Genomic DNA, 24,907 nt, shown 5'->3' with positions numbered 1-24,907 from the left:
TCAGTAGTGCTGTCGGATTATTTTAAATGTAGTTGTTGGAAAGCCAGTGCATGGTTTATCTTATGGAGTGATCAGAAGCTAGTGATTAAGGCTGGAGTGTGGAAAAGTGATGGATGTGTTTGTTTGAAACATGCAAATTGGTGCGTATTTGTGTTTGTTCAGGTGCTTCCAGGTTGGAAGCCGGTAAGCACTCCGTTGCCCTCCCTCTGCAGTCAACGTCTTTCGACAAACGCTTTACACTCTCCTGACCCCAAACAATTAGCAACGGCTGCCCAAATTTTGACACGAGGCAAATTAACGCTGCGCCGCACTTGTTCGATTTCTTATTTTGCTGGTGCAAAAGGAGGAGAGTGCACCGAGGCGGTGCTCAGCCCGAGTCGCTGGAGGAAGGAAGTGGTCCAGTCATCAGAAAGAAGCAGTGGTGCTGACATTTTGATGCAGTCGACCCTTTCTTTGCCTTGTGTTGTTTTCCAAAGTAAAACAACATCCTTAGATGGAGACCTTTAGCTGAACTCAAACAAATGAAGAGAGAAATTAATATTTAATGAAATATGAGAATTTTTTAACCTCAGTTTATCAGGTTGTCTGGAGAAGAGTCATGGTAGAAGATCCAAGCCTTTAAACCAAAAGCAAAAACAAAACGTACATGTTTGAAAGGAAATGTCCTGCCTGCACGTTTTATACTTGTGATTCCATTGACGCCCTGCTCATCCCCCCGTCTGCTTTTCAACAGAAAATTAGAAGAGAAAACTATTTTTGAGAGTGATAAATCTGCTATTACAATTTAAATGATGTAAGTGAGAGATTTTAGTTTGTAAACATATTGGACGTAACGGTTAAATTCTAGAAAAAAATAATAGTTTTTATAACAAAGCAGAACCAAATTATTTTTGAGAATATGTTCAACAATTAGGTAGTTTAGAAACAGCCCTAAAATCCTAAAGTCAAACTTGGTATTAATCTGGAGTCTTTAACCCTGTTGTAGTCATTGCTTTTGAATGGCACACATTAGCTGTGGTTGACTGGGAAACTGTTTACAGGCCATCTTATTAGAAAAGATTATAAAACAATGTTTCCAACTTTAAGTAGTTAATTGCGTAACGGCAGTTCTAACTTTGCTAACAAGCACAGCTGCTAAGCTCCTTGGCAGTTGTTGCTAGTAACATTTTAGTAGCAAGAATCCCAGGTTTACCTAGCTTAGTCTAGTTGAGCCCAATTTACCAGTAAGTTTAGGTCACACTATCAAGCCATGCTTCTTAACCCTGGGGTTACTACTGAACATCAAATCAGGGAAAAGGTTTAGATGTTGCATAGTAAAGGTAAATTTTAAAAGTTTGGATCCAATTTCAGTTGGTCCAAAAGCCCAATATGCTGCCGTGCTGGAACAGAGTCACAGCTTCTGTTTTCCTGTTCCTTCTTTTTTCCTGTTCCACTAATGTACTATGCTTTAATCAAAAACTGTGAAAGACAAAACTAGCAAACATGATCTTAATTAGATAACATGTAAAAATAATTTAGTCATGCAGGTTTTTGTGTTTGTTTGAAATCTGTTGTCATAGTTGCATATTGTTTTTTTTTTTTGCTTAGAAATAACTTAATTATATTTCCTTTAAATAAAATGTAGGCAACTTGTTACATTTTATTGGTTAACTTCTGAAAGCTTGTTTTTATTCCCAGTGTCTGGCATGTTTTTTTGTTTTTTTTTTACACTTGTGTGCCTCTCAGGAGCAAAGCCGACCTCTCTTTACAACCAAGTGTGCCTGCACCTTACAGCCCCATTGTCTCAGCAGCACAGCCAAGTGGCTCTGACTCACTGGTTTACTTTCAAGTGTAGAGGAGAGAAAATATGAAAAGGAAAAAAAGGCCAGAGAAATTACTTTTTTTTTTTTTTTTTTTAGAGTGTGTTTGTGAGCACTGCTTTAGGAATTTCAAGGCCAGGTCCCCCCATTACAAGTGTTGGAATGAGAAATCAACACTTACATTACATAAACGGATACGCAAACACTGAGGCCACAATTATCCGGCGCCGTTGCGTTGGAAGTGGAGGGGATGGAGTGCCAATAGGTCTGTTAGCAATCAACGCATCTCCCCCTCCCCACCCTCCACCCACACCTCATACCCCCCTTCACTGCCTGGCCTCTATAATCCAGTGGGTGTATTCTATTTTATTTTGCACCAGCAGTAGCCCTCAACAGCTTTCTCCTGAATGGCAGTCCAACTCGCTCTTTGGCAGGGTGGGTGGTTGACTGGATGCAGGAGACGGATATGACTGCTAGCTGCTGTACTGAGGGATAAGAAGGCGTGTGTACTAATGAATGAGCTTATGTTGTCAAGTTTCCTCTGGTTAGTAAGATGATGGGGGTTTTTTTGCCTTGACTTTGCGGTTTGGGCCGGCGGGGCTCCCACCAACTACAAAACCCACCTCACCGGGACCAAACCTGATGCAATGTGACAAATGAAAAAGCAGTTTGATTTCGCACAACGCCGAGCTGCGCCGCAGCATAATGAAGTGATCATGACTTTACCCTTGGTTCACTTTGGCACCGGGTCCTGCTGCGTTTTCCCCCATCCTCTGTTCAATCGCTTCACTCATTTATTTACTTGGCAAGCATTTCCTCCCGTAACCTCTAGTACTGCATAACTAGCGTCAAGGGTGGGTTGCTTGATAAAAACCACCGCTACGGGGCATTGGTTTTACACATAGAGGGAACAGTGAGCAGCTCTTTTTTTTTTATTATTGATATTCAAGTTGCCACTGGGCTGGAATAATAAAAAGCCTATTTTCACGCCCAGGCAAAAATAACCTCTACTGTCCATCACCCCGTCAGGGCAAAAAAAAAAAAAAAAGCTGAGGCGTAAATATTATGTGAAAGAAACAGGAGGTTGCGGCTGAACTTGATCTTCGCCTCGTTTCTTATGTGAAACTTTTGTCTTCATTGTTGGTGTTTGAATAATATCATTTTAAGAAAACGTCTCAAGCTCTACATTCAGGTGGTCCTGCAGTCTGAAGGCATGTAGAAGAGAGTGGAACTTTTGTTTTGTTTTCCAGACCGAGACCAAATATGGAAAAATGGAGAATGAAGTACTTGTAAATTCAGACTTAATTCAATGTTCCCACTGTTTATCGAATTCAGCCGTCTAATCATTAATCTTTCCATCCAACAATAATCAGTGTATTCATATATATATATATATATATATATATATATATATATATATATATATAACTATAATAAACACTTCAGCCTTAAGTCTCTGGTCGTCCATCCATCCTTCCATCCAGTTAACCTATATACGTTGGTTCCATATTTAAAACCAGATCATTGTATACATATACAATAAACATTTAACATAAACTTTTTTATGGCTTAGAAAAGTTGAGAAGCCCTAAAACTCTGGTAAAGATTTTTTTTTTCCCTTAAAAGTTTGTAAAAATGCTCTAAATCTTCACTGCATAACATGCATCAGCATCTGTGAAATCTTCCATCCATACATGTTAAATTATGAAGTGACCCTCCCAGTCACTTTAGTTTACCTTAGAGTCTGCCTCCAGGTCTTCTCTAGCCTAGGAAGCAAGCAGAGACGACCACTTTTTTTTTTTTTTTTTTTTGTCCCAGCTGTCCCTTTGGTCACAGATTAGGTTTCAGACCATATGATGGAGTCTAAATTCCTGTAGCCAGTTGTGAAGACATAAGCAAGAGAGCAAGTATGCTGGTATGGATTTGGATAAGGGTCAGTGGCACTGGGTTCTAATTCCTCTATTGACTCCCCATGTTTTTTGGATTGTCCCACAATAGCAACTCTCAGGGTACTGAAAAAGTTTGGTCCTGGCTAAATAAGAAGGATTTTAATTATGTGGATAAAACAATGCAAGAACGAAGGTGATGGTCCGATCTAATCCCAAAATGGTACTTCCTTTTATGTCCTCTTCATTGTCTCACCTTCCATCATCTTAATTATTTTTTAAAAGGCTGAGGGTAGAATTGGGCGAGGTTCATCCGAATAACCCGCTAAATGAGGAAATAAAAGCAGGGAAAAGAAATGAAAGTGGCGGGTAGCTCTGTGCATTCATGTCACACAGCTTTATCAAATTATTCCACAATGGCAGCCACACAAGTGATGGAATTTCAATTAAAGTATGACAGTTTTCAGAATTTGTTTCTGCTCGCCAGAGACTACGTGAGAGCTACGTTTCATGGACTGGAAAAGGGACGGGGGTGGGGGTTGCTAGCTGAAATGGACGGTGAGGAGAGTCTACTATGTTTTTTTTTTTATTATTTTCAAACCATCTACCCCATTCTCCATCGATGGTGAATGACTTACTAAAACACTTTTGTTCAGAGGCACTTTGCAGTTAGAGCCTAAGAGGCAGAAGAAAGAAAAAAATAAATATAAAAAACAGGGGTGTTATGAAGAAGGTCTTCAAAGAAAGAAGTCAAAAATGGAGACTTTGGTTGATAGCCCCGTTCCAAGAACAATTACGCTTCCTGCTGTGCAAAATACAAGGCTGCAAGAGATAAGTGCAAGGAAGACAGGCCTGGCCAGACTGGTGGCTACAAGTAAACAGGGAGGTTTCAGACACACACACACACACGCACACACATCAAACTATTACACTATTTTACAATGTATGCATGTGTGAGCTAACTAGATAGATTGATCTTAATCTTGAAATTATTTTATTCTGACTGTTTAGCTTTATTGAGCCAATCTGGGCCTCCACTTGTTTGTCAATTTGCTTTTAGTACAAAATTGAGATTTTCAGACAAAGACACATCTAGCAAAATAAACATGGATCAGGTGGTTTCAAAACACGTTTTCCACAGTGAAAACTGGAATCTGCTCCATGAAAATGTATTCGGCAGCAACCATGTACGATTTCTACATTTCTGCTAATTTATCACAATATCAACAAGAGCAGCAGGAGGGTAGCTTGCTCTGGTTTTTATTTCTTCGTTATTTCACAGCCCACTGAGCTGCCAACTGATTAACAGTGTCCTGCGTTAAACTCGTGCCGCAGAACAGAATTGTGGGATTCTGAAATGTGCAGCTTTGAAGCAGCATCTCAGACAGACAGAACCCCACCACTGGGCTCTATCTGTCTGTGAAGCTAATATTTAAACATTTAGCGTCACTGTGCTTCATCCGGGGAGTTTTCTGCTTCACTGCTGCAGATGCATGAATTTGACCTTTTCAAATATCAGTGCGGTAGTGTTAGCTTGTAGCTTTAGCATAGGTAGCATGTGGCATCCTTCTGCATTCCTGTCCATCTGCCTAATGGGGAAAGTACCTCTAGACAACTCTGTATGTGGGCTTGAGAGGGCAGCTCATGTTTTTTTTTTTTTTTCTGAATGTTCTCACCATCTTGGCAGAGCTCAAAACTTGAATGAAATAGATTAAATCAATGCATATCATGTGCCATAAGTCATTCAGTCGTCATAAGCTATTTTGCAAAGAATTGACAAGAATTGTATGTTGTAGATGTGTAAAACTGGCAGACAAATAATCCAGATTACCTCTAGCTTAAGTTCAACATGTGAACATGTTTGTGAGCAGTTGCATAGCGTTTTTTTGTTTGTTTTTGTTTTGTTTTTGTCATTGGCATGCACAGAACCTATAACGAAATGAGGATTATTTGAAATAAAACTAAAGATTTGCATTTGGTGTTCAATTTTTATTTATTTTTTTTAATTTTCCCCAAACTCGTATTGGGATTTGCAAAGGGGAAAGAATTCTATTACAAAGTGCAGTGACATTGCCTCGTAGCAATTTCACGACTGAGGAATGCATTTAATAGGGGACAGATTTTTCATAATTTGGAAGTGTTTTCCTGAAGTCGCGCCAGAATTGAAGCATGCTGTCCCTTCAAATGTTCAAAGGGAGATGTTTAAAATTAGACGTAAAGTCGGGACTACAGCGTGCGAACCGATCTGGCATCATCCTGGTGTAAATATATTCCTCTCTTTATTCCTCCTATGTTCTCCCACCCCTTTGTATAAATCAAAATTAAATTTCCAGATTGCTGCAAGGTTAGGAGTCAATGTTTAAATTCTGCCTAACCCCGGCATTCTCTCTCCACTCAATCAGCAATTATAGCGAGCCTCTTTGAAGAAGCCAGGCGGAACTAAAATGACTTTTCATGTCCGGTATAATGACTGCCATTTGGAAGAAGACATGGGGAGAGAGGGCGAGAAAGACCGAGCTTCAGTGGGAGGGGGAGAAAGAAAGAAAGAAAGAAAAAAGGAAAGTGTGGAGGGAGGGAGCAGTTAGAAAGGGGAGAAGTGGGAACAATCGGAGACGAAAATGGCTTAGGTCACCTTTGGTTGTGCCCATGCAGCCCAAACCAAGCCATCTTTCATTGCTCACGTATGAATTTGCCACGTTTGAACTCCTTCCTTTGTTGTCGGCGCCTCGTAGTGCAACTTTCTCCCTCCTCTCACTCAATTTCCCTCCCCTCTTATTTGCTGTTTGCTACCATTCGTTTGCCTCTGGGAGCTCAGCTGCGCAACTGTGGATTACAGGATGAACGGCACAAAGAGAGACGCCGTATATCTCTTTAAGGGTGCCAAAGGCCAGAGATGAGCCCCTTCACCTGGACTGGCATCCGGCTATCTTTCACGCTTCCCACGCTAATGAGGCCAGACAGTTGGGGATGAAGTTATAGTGCCGACTGGATGCTGTGCTGGTAATCTATTATTTAGAGTCTCGTGGGGGAGCCTGGTCTCAAGAATTTCATGCATGCGTTTTGCAAAGCAAATGTTTGCCCAGGGGGAACGTGGCTCTGTGTGGGAAAGTAATGAGTGAGTATTAGACATTAATGTGAGCTGCAGCTTTTCTTGTCCCGTCTCTTCCGCCAACCTGCCAAAACCTGCAAAGAAACATTTAAAATTTTTTTAGACAAGAATAGAAACAGTTGCTGATTTGGACACACTAGCAATGCTGACACCTCTAGTCTTTTTGTTATTTTTATTTTTTGTCTTTCCTTTTTCATTATAGTGTCGGGATATTTTAAGGATGATGACTCAAGATTGTGTTTGGGTCTTCAGACAGAAGAACAAGTACATCTGGCACATCCCTTTTCATGTATATTTTAGGAACTATTTCAGAGGGGTTTCTTAGAGTTGCATCACCCTGTTACAGTTGACACTATGCAGATGGGACTTGTTTATATTTAGGCAGGCCAAAAGAATATGCCATACATGACCCCTTCACAATGTATTTATAGCCTCAATATCTTTAGATGTGTATATTCCAACACAGAACCATTCATGTAGAGTGGGTATTTACAGATAAATGACCTAAGGCTGATCATTAAACACAGAGTAGGGATTCTGGCAACATTTACAAGTCCCAAGGAGCAATTAACTATATTTGGCCGTGGAGATTCGCAAATCCGCTGGGAGGGAAGACGGCAGCGGTTAAACATAGAGTGTCGGTTTTAGCCAGAGTTGTTGAGCAGACTTAAGTTACGCTAATATGAAGTTCATGCAGAATGGCTCAAGACGGCGGATATAGCACCGAGTTACGGGCCGCATAAAAACGCTTTGCATACAAATCCGCATGAAGTCGCAAAGTTATTCATGTCTCGATGTATACCAAGGATCGACATCATGATAAATTCAATGTGAAGATTTTGTGGCGGTGGGAAATGATTTATGAAGGAGGCTGAAGCTGTTTGAAGGTCAAGTGTGTAGGTTGTGCTGCTATCTAGTGGTCGAAATCACACTTAAATGGAATAGTAACTGCCTGAAATTAAAGTGATGATAAAAATATAAAAAATAAAAAAATAAACCCGTTTGTGTTGACATTTAGAGGCCTATCTTTGTATTTAACTTTCCAACATGAGGAAGATGTACAAAAATAACATTGAGCATATTGGATTACAATGTTTTATGAAAACAGTTGTCATTTGACTTTATCCATCCAAACACTGGATGTCCACAGAGATCACTACTTTATGGCTATTTCAGGCTGCTGGCATTGAATTGCCTTTCTGTATGTAGACCAGAAACAGGAACTGTCCAAATTCAACCTGATCAAAGTTATTGAAAATCAAATTTAATTAGCTCATTTCACCAACCCGAGCAATTTTTCAAGCACATTTAATCATTGGAGGAAGTTCTTCTGTTTAATGTTTCGCAAAGATCCGTTTGTTGCTGTAAAACCAAAAAAAAAAAGATATTTCAACGTCAGATGGATTACTCCAGGTGTCACATTTTTTTACATGTTTTATTGTAGTGTTTTGATTTTGAAACAGAGCTTGATTTATCTAGTTTATTTACCATTCTTTTTATCAGACTATCACAAGTTACCAAACTGTAAAAGTTGGTTAATCAGTACAATGGAGAAAACTTTGATCTCTCAGGCATCTCATTAAAAGGACTTTAAGCCATCAAAGAAAAGTTTTGCAGTTTTTTTTTAAAGTAGTTTTGAAAACTGGAAAAAATGTAAATTTTAGATTGTAGAATGGCTCAGCATGAGGGGAAAAAAAAGCCTTGTCTAAATATTTACATTTTTACGTTATTCCTTCTTTCAAGAATTAAATGACAGTTCTGAATCTTACAAAACAATAAATATGTTTTGCATTGATTTTATAATTGGATTATGTATCTTGCCTTTTATCCAAAACTTATGTTTAAGTCTAACTCATTCACGGTTTAGGGGTTTGAGTTGCTGACACAGGTTAACCCACACTTACAATAATACAAGGGGGGGGAGAGAGGGAGGAACCGCTAGACATCCCTAGCTGAGCTTTAAATAATTCGCCTTTAAGATTATTTAAAGCCTACATTCAAGCACAGTTAGGAGACTGTCTTAAATGAGAACTTCTGTGACCTCTTGTCGAAACAATTTCCATCAAATTCCTCTTGCGGTCGAGGGGAAGTCGATGTCGGGTGCAGTGCACTGTAATCCTAGATCCCAAGCCTGCCTCCACCTACCTTGTCTCCGCATGTTTTCTCTCATGTCTGTGTACCCTAAAGAAACATTCCAGGAGTGTTTTAGGCCTTCTTGCAACTGGACACCATCACATCATTTTGTGTGCTTGGGTCAAACTGTGAGAAAAGGAGAATTTGTACGGGAATTGGAATGCTTTTCTCTGTCCGCCTACTTTTTGTTGCTTCACTCTCATCTCTCTGAGTTTAATATTACATGCTTATTAGATTACGTCATGAATTCCTGCAATTAAACATGAGCCCAGTTTCCCAGGTTGAAAAAAGGCTTTTAAAAACCTTATTTGATACGAATGAAATGGAAATTGGGAGGGTGCGGGGGGTGGGGGGGAAGCGCAAGATGGCTGGTGCTGAAACTGAGATGAGGATCAGAGAAAGCTTGAAGTAAAAATAAACGTTCTGCAATGTTTGCCGCTGAAACTGAGATTGATGCACACTTTGAAATGAGAAATTAACTGCAAACATCCATATTTTGATGGGTTGCCTCTGGCCTATGAGGAAAAGGTGTCATTTACAACACCCTTAATTGTAGAATTATTAAACCAATGAGACAGTTAATGCACTTTTGAAAAATTAATAATATTCGGCTGGATGACATTTTAGCTGCCAAAGCTGGAATGTGGCCCTCGAGCTTTAATATTCAAATGAATTTCCCTTTTTGCTGCGGCTGCTTTTTATTCTTGTGACAGTCCTGGAAGAGTGAGTGCGTGTGTGTGTGTGTGTGTGTGTGTCCTCAGTGCTGTGTCACAGTCAATACGAGGGTTCATTTGGTAGCCATGAAAACACATTACAATGTAATCCCTTCTTTTCCATCTTCCCACCCTCCGCCGTTTATTTGGACACCGTCCCGGCCGTCCATTGTGATAATCTACAGACAAAGCTAGCAGCTAGCCTTGTTGTCGTCCTGCTCCTCCGCTTGGACTGCCAGTCTGCATAGCACTGCACCGGGGAATTAACCTCTGCTGCTGCTGCTGCTGCTTTGATATTGTCTGCAATTTTTTATTTTATTTTATTTTTTAAACAGCCACTCCAACGGAGCTGCGAGGAGTGGCGGTACTGTAAATGTTGCCAAATTACTGACAGTTTTGCTCCAAGTCCAAGTGCTTAAAACAGAAAAACGGGGAAAGCAGAGATAAACAGCTCGCCCTCTTTTTGCTTGTGGCTGCCTCCGGAGCAACCTTTACAGAAATAAAAGGGCATGACATTTTTTTTTTTTTTTTTTTAAGTAAAGTTATCTTAATCCAAAGTGGGAAGTTAAATAACAGAGTGTAGTTCATTGAACAGCACATTACCACACTGTCAGTGTGTGACCTTTCCCATTTGTTCTGACAGGACAGGGCTTCACTCTGTCAGAATGGTCCATGTCGTTTCAGAAGAGATTCTCCCGTCTGAAATGACAGTCCCTTCCTGTCCGCTTTCGTGTTTTTTTTTATTTTATTTATTTCTCTCTCTCCCTTCGTTTTCATATCTACCATCTGCAGTGACTGCATGACGCCCCAGCTTTTGTGTCATCCGTGAAAACGCTCACGCGCACACTGGCCGGGAAAGAACAGGAGGGAGAGAGAAAGAAGGAGAGTTTATCTTCATTCTTTATCTGTGCCTCGGACGTCATTAACTCAACATTCAAAGAAATCTAGTTGTTTTCTCTTGGGGAGGCTAAAAAGTGTTGGTAGTTATTTTTATGTGGCTGGATTTTCATGAATGTTTAAGTCAGACTGTTTAAAATTTTCTTTGTAGTACTGAATGACTCCTACTTAAAGTATTTATGTGCTGTTTTATAGGTTTAATGATCATTTATTAAGAGCTAAAAGACTTGCCAATAGCACAATTAATGAACATTATTGTAATCTGAGGTAACCTGAGAAATTACATTTCTAGCACTTTCTTGCACAATTTGATATAATAAAGATATCCAGGTTTTTATTAGATACGTGCTGTTCAATTATTGCTCTGACTGTAGATTTAAGCAAGCTTAGGCAAGTGGCTATTATGATCTTATTTAAGAAGATCAACATACATCTTCTTGTTGAGTTGCAAGTTTTGTTCAGCCTGTTTTGAAGAGTGATTTACATAAGTTAAAAGTGAAATATCGTCCCATATCATAGCTGTTGGAAAACGAGAATTTATATATTATTAATTGGAAGTTCCAAAAGCGATTTTGAGAAATCAGTGTGCTCCTCAGAAACTTAAGACTCCAATAGTTTTCCAATCAGTCGTGTGAGTACAGAATTGAATACAGGATATCTGGATTGATTGCAGCTTTTGTGACTGTAGAATTTTCAAAAAATACGAGTGAATGCTTTTGCCCCCTTTTTACAAGATTTTTTTAGTATCTTCGCTATCTATGCAATAACAGCTTGGAGGGAAAAGCAGGAAATATTTGACGAATTATGTCCATGATGATGTGATGGTAATATGAGGATTCAAAATTAAGTTTTTGTAAGCACAGAGATGTGAGAAACTATTTGAAAGGAATCTGTTTTTTGCTTTTTTTTCTGCAACATGTTGAGACATGTTTTGGAGTCTTTATTGAGGCTGTGGGAAAGTGAGAAAGAGCAAGACTTTTAGCTGATAACATGACAAGAGTGCTGGAAAGTTGTACTGTTTGATTCTTTTGAGCTTTCAACCTCTCAGCCTCTGTCACTGAGCAGTGATCCTTTTGGAAGTAAAACTTTAAGGGAAAATAGATTTTCTTTAGGCTAACAAAGCTGGTCGTGTTAGAAGATGCTACGAATGGTTAAAATGTGCTCTGTCACACACGGTGTTATGACACTCACACAGTAATAAAATGGCAAAATATTTTCTGTGTCATTCTTATACCTTCTTATATTGCAGTTTGCATCGCCTCAAAACTCTGGTTCAGCTATGGATTAAATTACACATATGCTTCAAATACATTTACTTTATAGCAGTTTTTATGAGCTCCAATAGTTACGACACCAGTGATTCTGTTGAAAACAATTACCCACTCTCAATAAATGTGGTCAAATTAAAGTTTTTCCGTATGACTTCATGCTGCTGGAATAAAAAAGAAGCCCAAAAGATTTATTTTACACATCCCTACCTGGGGTGGTAATAGCTGTGGAGAGTATGGTAAAACTTGATTTAAAAACCTTCATCTTTTTAGAATATCTTTGTTTTTTTGGGGGGCGGGGGAGGACACAAAAAAACCCACCCTAAATCCCTGAGTTAGGTGCCACGTCTGTGCAGATAACACTTACTTTTATGACCTATAGGCACATTTTCAGTGACACTTTTGGCATTTTACCGGAGGACTGAATTTAATTTCTGACTTCATTAAATCCAAGGGTAAAAATCTACAGCATCTCTGCATAAAAGCACAGCAGGAGAGGTGATTATCTTTGTAAATTAGCTCACTCATTTAGGGCTGTGTGGATGCAGATGCCTTCCGTTCAATGGAAGCCTATTATTCCAAACGACTCTCATTAAGCCGCAGTGAAATAAGGCAAGCTGTGGAAGCAGTGAAATAAAATCTTTAGACTGGCTGCGCGGAGAAAAAGGCTCCACCGTCTTCATTAAGAGGCCTGACGTCAGGAGTGAAATGCTGAAAACGACGCGGCGTAGAAAGGAAAAATTGTATGCGGCTGATTTCTGCCTCTTGTGCCCTATAGGTGGTTATTTGCTGTTTGCGCTCGGAGCCGAGGAAACTGACAATGCAGTCTGATCTTAATGAGTGAGTTTAATAAAAAACCCAACACCGAGGAGCATGAGTCACAGCTGATCTGTAATTTCTGTATTTCATTGCAGACCTGCTGTTTAGATGCTTTTTTTTTGTCCCCCCCCTTTCTGTTTTTGTTTGAATGGCATTCATCACAAGCCATTTTCCTGTTCAGTCAAGCTGTGCTGCGCTCACATTTACACGACATAAAGAGAGCCAGATCACAGTTTCTCATGACAGCAGTTCCCACAGTTAGTCATGAAGCTCGTCTATCCATCCACCTACTGCAGCTTCAATTTAGTCTGTATGGAGCTAAATTGAAGAACATGATCTTTTAACATCCCTGCTTCCTGATGACCTTCTTATTATTTCTCGCTCTATCCCTGTAGTTGCTGGTGGAGAATAGATGAGGTCGGTTACTGGTATGTTAGCAGTGTTCGAAACATTTCTAATTGTTTCTGGTACCTGACTTTATACATGTTAGGTAGCCATCTGCTAAAAGAAAAAGTTTCATCCAGAAAATGAGTCAGTCTGCACCCTCCTTGACAACTGACCAATGGTTGGAAGAAGTTGGCGAGTGACGCCAACAACTAATATCTACTAACTGGAGTTTGCTCATTGTTGTTTTGGTTTGATCAGGAGAGGCGTCTCATTTTGATCACCCAAACAGAAATCAAAAAGTGTGCAGGGTGTTATTTGAAATCTTCATAACAAACGTCTAATCCAACACTACCAGGGATTTGAGTATGTTTATGATAAGTTATCTCTATAATTGTTCAACATGTCTGTCGAGCAAAATGAACTGATACAAAACACCTGAAACTGTTTGTCTACAGATAAGATAAAGAAGCATAAAATCATTAAATGAGGTTATACATTTGTGATCGGGCAAACTGACCTGCAGCTAAATAAAAAAATAAAAAAAGACTAAATCAAACAGTGATTGTATTATGAGGAGGTCAAAGAACTAATAAACACAGTTTGTGTTGTGGATAACACAAGGATTACATATAAGAATAAGTAAAAAAGACAGATGAAAGTTGAGTTAAAATGTGAAATATCACAATTTAAAATTAATTTAAAGTAAAAGTATTATTATGCCTAAACGGATGCAACAAATTTAAGATTTTGTACCACATGTTAAAACTTTTCTCGTCAAAATAAACTTTAGAAGTTTGACTAAATACATTTTTGCTTTTAAATGGACCAACATTCCCTATTACTCCAGTGGCATAGGGTTATTCTTGTTTTGCTTTATGTTTAATAGAGAAAGTTTATATATGTAAGACTAGGTCAGCCGGTATTTTTAGCAACCAAAATTAAGAACCTTAAAATCTGTTCAGCATTACATTCACAGTATTCCCTGTCAATAGCAACCAGGAAGTGGTAAATGTTGTAGTTCAGATAGTTGAAGCACTATCTTAAGAATGGTGCTTCAAATAGATAAAAAAGAAAGAGTGTCAGTTTTCTGAATTTGTGGCAAAATCGATAGGAATGCAGAATGAAGGTCTTTTTGTAGCATAAAATTGATCTTTGAAGTAATATTAAAATCTCGTCTCGTTCTTGTGAACTCAATATCGTGTCTCGTCTTGTGAGTTAACATCAATAAGAATCAGAAATAGCACCAACATTTTTCCTCTGTTTTGAAGTACTCACTGCCAGTATTTGGAGATGAATTCTGTTTGGGTTTTACTACCAATCTTTAACACTTTTAGATTTTTTTTTTTCCTTATTGAAAACAAATGTCATCAACAGCTGCATTTCTGTAAGCTAAGAAGTGCATTCATCAATCATTCATTACTGGTCGTTTTGGAGTCAGTTGTAAAAACTATAGAACATCTTTGGTTGTTCTATGATGAACCCAGCAAAGAGCCCTGGGACTCTGCTGCATCTAGATGTGTTTTTTCGTCTCCTGAGTTGTTTTACACCGGGGGGAAGCACGGCTAGAGGAGCGAGCAGAGAAGAGAGATTAGATGAACTCTTGTCGGACGAGGGTAAATACTGATGGGCTTCCATATTCCCCATTGGCCTCACAGGAGCAGGTGGCCTCCATTTGCATCCTCCTTCCTCTCCCTTGTTCGTTTATATATTACAATGGCTGCAGGTGGAGATGGGATGACTGTCAAATCTGCCTAATGTTGTTCTGCGTTTCTGTAGCATGCTCCGGCGTACGCATGAATCACAAAAACACAGCAAAAAGGGAAGTGTTTATAGAGCGTTGCCCAGTTTATTACTGCTCAACGATAACCCCCATCCATACATCCATGCACTGCTTGGCAGCGGCCCTAAACAGCGGTAGTTTGTGCAAAGTGATGGAACGCAGACATTAAAATTCGATCTCTTGCATCAGTACATTCGGCGCTGGTCAGAATGGCAACTATAAATTGCTGGCCATTATTTTCCATTACCCACACTGACACCCACGGCCCCATCATCTCTTTCCATTTTTTAAGCCCCCTCCACCCCAGCCTGCCCACCACCACCTCTTTGTCACAGTTGCGCCACATTTCCAGAGCCGTTTCATTTTTAAATTGTCCCCCAAAATACGATAACAACGCAGTCCAGCAAATCTCGGGACAGAGGCGATCTTATTAATAGCTGAGCCACGATAACAGAAACTGTCCAGGTCCTCAGTTGTTATCTCCATCTTCAGGCACATCCTTTGCAGCGCCTTGAGAGGGGGAACGCGCCGCAGCGGGTGCAAAGGGGGCAACAACTTGGCGGCATGTCGATGGTATGCTGAGCAAGAGTAACGCCTTGAATCCTAAACGGAGGGAAAATATTCCTCTATCAGGGGTCTGGTGGTAGACAGAATGACTAATACAGCACAAATATGAATGAATCTGTATGTTGAGCTTCTGATGATTTTGTTGGAATGATTGGACTGCAGAAGCATTAACTAGGTATAAGTTTGAATTTACTGTAGATATTGTCTTTCCCTGATAAAGATTTATAGCCATTTGAGTGTTTTTTTAAGCCATCCTGATACATTTATGGGCAGACATTTGACCCCTCCTCTTTGTTGAATTAGTAGAGTTTAATTAAATTGTTTAATTTCTTGGAACAGACCCGTCTTTTTGTAATAGTCTGGGAATTTTCAAGGTAAGGGATTGGGAAGGCCATTCCAGGAACTTCAGTGACTTTTTTTTATCTACCCCGAAACCAGTTTTTGATCTGTGTTGGCAATCATTTTTGTTTGAACCTCACTGTTCCAGTATCAACCACGTTGCTCTCAATTTGAAGTGCAGTCCTGACTACTTTGTCATCTGCTGACGCCACTGGGACCGCGAAGATGAAACTTTAATTCCTCTGACAGCTTCTAACGTATTTTACCTTGACAATAATGCTGCATATTAGTTTTGGAACAGCGCTAGAGTATCAGTAATTTCCAGTTAATTGGTTTAAACTTTAGAGGATCTTGATCTTCTTGGAAAACAAAATCCTAACAGGTTTTGTTTAAAGTCCATGTAGCGATAGACCTCTACAAAAGTTGTATAAGTAAATGTCAAGAACTCGCACTAACGTGTAAATGTTTAAACCAATTGCATCTGGAGCTTTTAATAATGGTTTCCACAACTCTAATTATTTGATCTTCAGTTCCATCAGCAGTTCAAATAAGTCATTAAAGGCACCAAATTAATATGGCATTCATGTCCATGTTGGGTGTTTGCATTTTCCTGACTCCAACTGGAAAAGCTTGGGTTCCAAAGGAAATTAGTAGTTGGCACAAAGGAATGTTGTTTATGCAAGATTTAATAAGAGGAAATAAGAATTAATAGGGAAAAAAGCTAAATTGGATATAATTATCTAGAGCTGGATTTCACAACCGTAGACTACAGATCAAGCAGGAAATGTGGGGAGAATACAAAGCGACGCTCTGGTCAGCTGCCAGCCAACATCAGGGATAACAGATGCACGACACGAGCGGCAGATATGACACTGTTATCATTTGCTCATTTTGCAAAATAATGGCAGCTGTCCCAAGGCAGGCAAGCGCTGGCAGGAATACAGTCGACGAGCTCGCCGTACTACCTCCACCTGACGGGTTGAAACATGAGCTGGCTTGGCTGGTGACGAACTCCGTCCGCGCGGAACGAAGGCGTCTCTTGTTTTTGCCGAACGCCGAGTTCAAAAGGGCGGAAGAGCGAAGTGGATCGGCGAAAGCAGTCCCGCTGCTGAGCTTTTGTTTTGACAGAAACAAATTGTTGTGACACTGCAGAAGCTCCTTCTCTTAGTTCTTAATGAGTTTATGGGTAATCAATATGCTTTTCTTGTTTGCCGACATGTGACCCAGGAGGAGGTCCTGAGGATGCCGCAGTTGACTGGGTCAGTGAGGATTGGTAGTCATTTGCTCATGCTGAGGCATTTATGATTCCCTGTTTTTATGCAAAGGGTGGAGGAAGCCAGGAAATGAAATCTGTATGAAGCCTCAGCCTTCTGTGGAGCCTACAAAGGAGGGTCACAATAGTGAAGCATATACATTTTACAAATGCATTAAAAACAAAGTTTTATACTTTAAGAAAGAATTTGACTTTTGGATCATTTCACAATGTTTTATGTTGCTCTTTTCATAGGTTTTTCTTTCTCTCAACTTTTCATTAATACAATTCTTGTGGAGGAGAATGCCTGTGTGCTTAACTGTGAATTCTGATGCTTTCTGAATTTATAATATATATTGGTCCAATTTAACATTCTAAATGTTGAGGCTTTGATAGCTGAAAAGCAGATGTAATTATCTGAAGTAAACAATTGAAAGACATCATTCAGGTAGCGAGTCCATCCGAGTATTTCCTTTCTCTCTGGAAAGAAATTTTTTCTTGTGCATCAAAGCTCGTTAGTGCAACTCTCCTTGCATGATGGATTCTGGCCTCCCGTTGCAGGTCAAAGCACTTGACCTCGCCCTTTCTGAAGACTTACTGCCCCCCCCTACTCCGCCCATGATTTTTATTCAGCACCATTGAGTAACGGTAGCGGGTGTTTGACCCGGATCGATGCGGCTCTGCCAAGGCATATTTCATTGAGAGACCCGCGGGCCCATTGAGAAACACGGATCGAGGGTGCCGGATGTTTTCTGATTCATGCTGCTACAGTCTCACTATATTCAACAGTCAAATCACTCTGATGAAACTGGGTTTTCTTCTCTGCAAACTGTGACTCAATGGAGCTGGCAGGGTGCAATAGAGCTGCGTTGCCATCCTCAAATAAAAGGAAAACAACATTGAGTCTTTTCTATTATGGGTCGCCCCACACAAACATGCCCTCTTCATTCAAGGCCCTCTTTTAGCCCCACACAAAGGGGGACAAAGGAGGGAGAGACTGGCATATCGGGCAAATGAAAAACAATTGGGCCAGGTGCCAAACTTAAATCAAGCGTGCGAGCTCAATAAAGCACACTGCATCGATTTGGGAGTTATTCATTATTTGTTGTGGATGTAGAGAAAGTTCCCTGGAAAATGATTCTGCCGTGCAGCTCGCACTCTGAAATAAATGGTTTGACAGCTCATCGATGACCATAGAATATGATAGTAAATAGCCTGATATGGATTTATTTCCCAGTGACCCTCGCTCACTCTCTCCCTCCTCCTTAAAGCAAGACCAAGCACTCTCCTGTGTATTGGATTTCTTTTTTCTTTTTTTTTTCCCTTTTTTTGTCCAGCCTACTCTCAATTGTGAAAATGAGGATTTATTTTGCCCCCACTGCTTGGCTTGAGAGAATGGATATACATCACATGGTGTTTAATATCTCTCGTGACAACAAACAGCCTTGCAAAAGCGGTAATATACAAGCAGCCAGCGCCTCAAAATGCAGAAATGGCAGCTTTGTTTACTGCATTCAGAATAAATGGCTGAGGCCCCGCTGTCACTCACAGATGGCACTTCCTCTGAGGAGGGAGGAAAACACACACACACAAACACGCACGCGAACACGCATACACCAAAAAACTGCAGAGCTAGTGAATCGTGGTAATGCACTGGCACGGCAGCAGCCATTTTGCACAACCTCCGGAGGCGCTGATCGTCACAGGGAGGCGTTGGCATCGTCTTGGCACCGGCCGACTGCGGGCTGTGGAGTAGTAAGTGATAGCCAAACTGGAGCTTGTCAGGCCTGACGCTTATCACTTTTGACATCTGTCCGCACCACCTCGCTCCTCTCTCCCTTCACCAGCTTGCCACATAATGCTGACCTTGGGATCGCTTTCTCAGCTGCACCGCTGCCCCAGACCTCCCGCCTGCCCTCCTCAGTCTCCGCATTTGGCACCGGTTTCATGTGCAACGGTTTGAGGCTAGCGTTTACCCTTTTAGACCTTGTCCACTGATATTGCAACACTGCTGTATTTAGATGCTTGCGCTCATCCAATTTTAGTTTGTAGCTGACAGTGTTTTCACTGTTACCCGGCATGTCGGGTAACTGCCTTGCAGAAGTATTCATGCCCTTGTCAGCTTGCTCACATTTTGTCACCTAAATTGTAAGGAAGAAAATGACAGAAGATGGTTTTCAATATATTTAACAACAAAGTTTTTGTATTCGCCTCGCTTGGCAGCAAATATGGCTCTAGTTCAGTCAGATTGGAGGAAAATTATCTGTTAACATCAAATGTCCTGTCTTGCCTCATATTTGTCCAAGATTAGCTCTGACTGCGTGCTTAGGGTTCCCATCAACTCTGACCAGCTTGCCTGTCCCATCTGAAAAAAACAAAAAACAAGCATTTTTGTTGGGAATGTGATAAGATTCAGTTTTCTGCCACCACCCTGTATCGGTATGGGAATGTGATAAGATTCAGTTTTTAATTGAATTAAAGTTTAAATTCAAGAATACTATATTTATCCCAGAGGGAAATTAAATGTTACAAGAAAGAGTTGTTGTCAATGGTGATGCTGTGGGCAGGAAGAATCTCTGGTAGCAGTCAGTCTTGCAACAAATCTGTAGACGCTTCTGACTGACTTGCTGCAGCAGAGACCATATTACATAGTGATTTTGGATGACACCATCAGTTGATGCTAATACACCTCATTTGCTTTTGCTTCTCCGCTTTAAATCTCACTAAACCTCTATTTTCGACTCCTCTGAGATTTGGGGTTGTCTTTAAGGTATGACGCTCTGGTGTCAAAGAAAGTGTCAAGCGGCCCTCAGTTATACCGAGATTAAATTACACATGGGACAAGTTTATTTACTTAGTGAGTTCTAAGGAGATTTACTTGCATTGGTTTTTATTTAGTAACTCTAAATAATAGGGGTACATCCAAATGCACACCACACTTTTCAGATTTTTTGGATCATATTTTAAGATAAGTCCTTTTTGATCCTAGTGTTGTCAAATTACACTGACTGGTCTTAGCAGACTGATCAATATTTCATATGTAAATGTATCCTGCTGCTGCTTTATTGATAATTTGTTCAAAACAATAAATATATATAGCCCAAAAAAAGGTTTTTTTTTTTTCTTTTCACAATTATATGGTACTTTGTGTTCTATCAGATAAAATCCTAATAAATTACACTTTCTGAGACAAAGTCTATAGTTCATATTAAAGATCATGAATATTTTTGTAAATATGATTTTCTTTCACATTTTTTTCTTTTATTACAAGTATATTCCTGCGAAACTAAAATAAGCCAGGCTGGAACAAGTGAAGTTACCACACACAGCCTGAGTGTTGACAGGCTGCCAAGACATGTCAGACACGCTGCGCTGTGAGGAAGTGTCACCGTAAGCGACGTACATCGTCGTTCTTTAGGCACCTAAAGAAAAGGTCAGTATGGCAAGCACAGGCGGACGCACGCACGTCCATATGGCATCTCAGATCAGCTTCTGCTGCATTTCCCTCCCCCCACCCCTCCCTCTCTCTCTCTCTCTCTCTCTCTCTCTCTCACTCGCTCTCTCTCTCTCTCTAAGCTAAGCAGTACAGAATCCCCAGCCTTGTGTTTGCACAAAGCTGCTGAAGTTGAAAGCGGGCTTGTTGGACCCTGACACTTCTCAAAGTCGCAGATCAGTTTAGCTGAATAATTCCTGCGATTGAGTCACAGCTTTTATAAAAATCCACAAAAAAAAAACAAAAAACCACACACAACGGAGCATCTCTTTCTCCTGTTGCCTCCCGTCCTACGTTATTCCGCTCTGACTCATCGGCAGCCCTCACCCCTCTGGCCTCCCTTACGAGGTAATTAAGCCCCTGGTTGTTTGTTTAGCTGTCTGCGTGTGTGTCCTGTATAAAACGCACGAGAAAGAGGGGAGGGGGGCGAATATTTTCTGCCTACCATAAACCCAGTGAAACAGCAGGACACGAAGTGGTGAGGAGGGGTCGGCTGTGCGTGCATGTGTGAGCGTGTGTGCACTAATTAGGCAGGCAGACGTGTCTGTGCTTCACTGGGCAGCAGCCAGCTGGGAGCATCTGGAACCGTCTTTCATACTCGCTACACACAGTCTCTCACACACGTGAAATTAGAAAAGATGTCTACCGAGCTTCAACAGGATAAAAGAGAGTGGAGGTCAGGCGTGACTGGTTGTATTTTAGGTCGACATACATTTGAAGCACTCCCTCCCCCCCTGAGTTAAAGAAACGACGCCATTCCAACACTCCAGCTCCCAGAAGACCTAAATACCACCAGCCAACAAGGAGAGGATCTCCCTTCCCAAGAAGAAGTAGCGAGAATTTACTTTGAAAGTGAGGTCAGCATCTCATTTGACCTCATAGATTAGGAGTTGGAGGCTTTAAAATACAAAAATCCATATCCACCTTCATCTCCGTCTGTAGAAGTCTGTATCTCTCCAGTCCAGTTGCTGTTCCTGCGTCGGTGAGGGGCTGAGATGCACCACTTCCATCTGCATTGTCGTCAAAAGCTGCAGGGAGAGGCTGAGTAAGATAAAACTCGGACTGAGTTGGCACGCTCAGTATTTCTGCTGTACGGAGAGCTCAATGAACCAGTTGAAATAGTGTTTCTCTGGGCTATTGATTAGCTGGTTAGGCCATGAACAGCCAGGGACAACAGAGCCACTCAGCTCCCTTCCCCCTTCTTACCAAAGGATGCTTTTGTTTTGTTGCTTACTCCATTTTAATTCCCCTTTATGTTTTTTTATTTTTTAACTAAAGTATTTATCCCCCTGCTAGAAGCGGGCGATGCAGACTACGTTTTATTGTGATATTTTGTTGTACCTTTGTGGTAACAATAAGTCATCCCATCAACTCTGACCAGCCTCTTTGAAGAAAATCTTCCCAACACCTTAATGCTGCCACCGCCTTTCTTCACAATTCAAATTGTGTGTAAGGTGATTAAATTACTCACAAGTTGACTCTGTTTGCTAATTGGGTGACATCTGAAAGCAGTTGGTTTAATTTGAAATTACTTGGTTGATTCCTTGATCAGATTTTGGTCATCACACTCGCACAAAAAAATTATAAAAGCCACTTTAATAATTTACCTTTGCAATAGTTTATGTTGGTCTATCTCCCAAAATCCCCTCAAAACTTTGCGCAGATGTGATGTATGTTATAGCAAATTGACTTTTTACTTGGTGTGCTTCTCAGTGATTTAGATCGCAGCGAACCCAGCTGTTCAGTCAAGGGCCGCTTCTTTTATTAGCCTGGAGTAGTTGACCCTGCAGGGCATGTGAGAGAAGGAGGAGAGGTTGGCAGGGAGTGCAAGGGCAGCGGGGGGCACAGATTTCCCAGCTGTTAGTCCACAAACGTTGCCTCCCTGTCAGAGATTAAGGACGTCAGCAGCAATGGAAGCGGCCACACAGAGGTGAGACAGGACAGCTGATGCAAAATGGATTGATATGGACCTCTTCAAGGGGAGGGTGGTAGTTTACGGGGCGCCCCGACTGGAATTCCTGCTGTTTTAGGCTTTAGACCAGACAGACGGGGCCGAATCCCGTTGCCTAGCGTTGATCCTAACTCCGTTGAGGGTCGCCTTTGACTTTACAAAATCAGACAGCTCTTCTGGAAACTGACAGGCAGCAGCTGTTGACGATTCCTTTTAGGGAAACAAGACAACATGCATCTAGTCTGCTATGCAAATGATATTACAAGTTATGTTCTAGCCTGGAGTCAAACTGGCAACCTCCTAACTGGCAACCTGTACACAGCAGATTTTTTTTTGTTTTGTTTGTTTGTTTGTTGTTTTCAGAGAGACTATCCAAGACACCAAACGTAACACATCTAGTGCAAGTTTCGCTGGATGCTCATGAAAAGAATTACACTAGCAGTATAGCGGATAATTATATCCAGCAAGCGTGCATTGTCTTAAACACTGAAAATCAACCTCTCTTTGTTTTTGCTTGTTTTCTTATAAGCCATGGGAAAGTATAGTAGTGTTTTACAGTACACAGCAATAAGTGGAGGACAGCTAATCAGTGCTTCTTTAAACAGCCCAATTTTTCCTTTTTTTTTTTGTAAGCAAGAGAATTGACAAAAGTAGCCTCTTTTCTGCCAACTGACCAGCAGTAAACAGGTGGGGGAGGGGCAGCAGAGCATTACTGTATGCTTCCACTGGCAGAGAAAACTCGTCATTTCTGCCATGTCATCAACTAGACCTTAAGCGCCAGTGGTACAGACATACTTTTTTGGTGATATTTTAACTTTTTCATTTCTTGAAATATCTTCATTTCAGGATATCCCTGATTGAGACTTGACCACTTTATATGGGGAAACAGGAAGCCTTTCAAAGTCACAATCCAGCAGGCATTCATTGTTTTAAACCCCTGAAAATTGTCCCCTTTTTTTATCCTGAGTAATATATATGTATTTTTTTTTCTCCAACCAGCCCACAAACCCTTGCCGCCTCTCAGTCTGTTGAGGGCTGTTTTACTAGTGGGCCAGTGGTGCAAATGGACGCTGGGGGACCTGAGTGTAAAATTATATTTCAAGCCGTATAACCAGACCTCCGCTGTGCCATTTTAATGACATTATTTCATTAAGTTTGCATGGATAGTTTTCCATCCTTTACAGCTACTCCTCTCCCCTTTCTATCTGCTTCGTAGCTAACCACACTGGAGACTGAAAAGACATCGGCATGGGTGAGAAAGGGACAGAGTGCTGCCATTTTGTGTGGTTAAATTCGTGGTGACAAGCAAATATATTGTTTTAGTAAAATGTTTTGCTAAAGGAATAATTAAAAAAAAAACATTACACTCTTCTGCTCATGGAGTCTTTTTAAAAGGTTTTACTTGAGGTTTTTGACATATCTTTGCTCTAAGACAGAATTTCCATAAACATGCTCATAATGTTGGTAATGTATTTGCATATTTATGAGAAATAAGTGTCATAGTGATTAAGTTTACTTGGAGCCAGCTCTGCAGAATTCAAAAGAAATGATATAAAAACATAAAAAAAAAAAAATAAATCTCAGTATTTCCTTAAAAATCTGCCTTTAATTCTGCTGCCAACCTTCTTCGCTTGGCTTCTGGATTATTTTAATTACAGTTTTAAAATCATCTTGACAATTTGTTCCCAAGTCAGCAGTCACGGTAGATATTTCCAGCAACATTCATGCTCAGAGCTAATATGGACTTCATTACCAGAAGTTGGAGACCAATGTAGCTCGGCGGCCCTAGACAAGTAATTAGAGTTCACACTGAGGCCTGTCTCTAAAATACAGTCATTATCCCAGCAAACATACAACCTTTCCAGGTCACATCACTTTGTCTGCCACTGTAAAAATAGTTTATTTCTACATCGTGCCACCATTATGGCAGCCCCAATCTGCTCGCCAGCATTTTATGGGGCACAGAGCGACCGGGTGGGTGCGGGGGGCAACTGAGAGATTCAATAAAAGTGTGGTAAAACAATCGGCTCGGCTCGAGTGGGATCATTTCTGTCTGGGTTTTGTGCCTGAATATGGCAGCGTTCTCTTCACTGGCGTCCAGGTGGCAGGCATCAAGTTGTTTTTCATCCCAGTTAAACAAAGGGCTCATGAGTGGAAACCTCAGGAGAAGGCATGAATTTCTTTACAGCCCCCTTCAGGGCTAATCAGCCACCTCGCAATGAAACTCTAGTGTTTATGTTGTCCCTTTTCACACAGTGGTGTCAGTGGAAGGCTGTTTACAAGCTCGGGAGGTCTTGGTGGGAATGAAACTTGTCTCGTCTCGATGATTACTGGAAGAAAACACGGCCTTAATCTGAGAGGACAAACCTCAGCTCCACAGTATTTTTCGATAACTTTAGCCTGAACTAAAAGGAAAAGGAAAAAAAAAGAGAGAAGTAGTGGGGGGGGGGGAACCCAAAGGGGGGGGGGAAAAAAAAGGGAAAAAAATAAATTTTCTGGCAATTTTTTGCCTAT

General features: G+C 40.8%; 1 protein-coding gene across 6 annotated transcripts in view; it reads left to right on the top strand.

Annotated features, from left to right (window-relative positions):
* LOC106963245 (receptor-type tyrosine-protein phosphatase delta-like) overlaps positions 1-24,907 on the top strand; it is a 161,184-nt gene that overhangs the window by 29,856 nt on the left and 106,421 nt on the right. The window contains exon 2 of one of the 6 annotated variants that reach the window (XM_015058051.1): positions 12,584-12,645. The exons of the other annotated variants lie outside the window; for them this stretch is intronic. The gene's annotated coding sequence lies outside the window, so the exon portion shown is untranslated. The remainder of the gene's footprint in view (positions 1-12,583; positions 12,646-24,907) is intronic. 6 annotated transcript variants of the gene reach the window in all.

This window comes from Poecilia latipinna, unplaced genomic scaffold (assembly GCF_001443285.1).
Source record: "Poecilia latipinna isolate Pla-1442-1.1 unplaced genomic scaffold, P_latipinna-1.0 Scaffold1512, whole genome shotgun sequence".
NCBI classification, from domain to species: domain Eukaryota; kingdom Metazoa; phylum Chordata; class Actinopteri; order Cyprinodontiformes; family Poeciliidae; genus Poecilia; species Poecilia latipinna.
The sequence above is the reverse complement of the archived record's forward strand: the minus strand, read 5'-3'. Positions and strand labels throughout refer to the sequence as shown.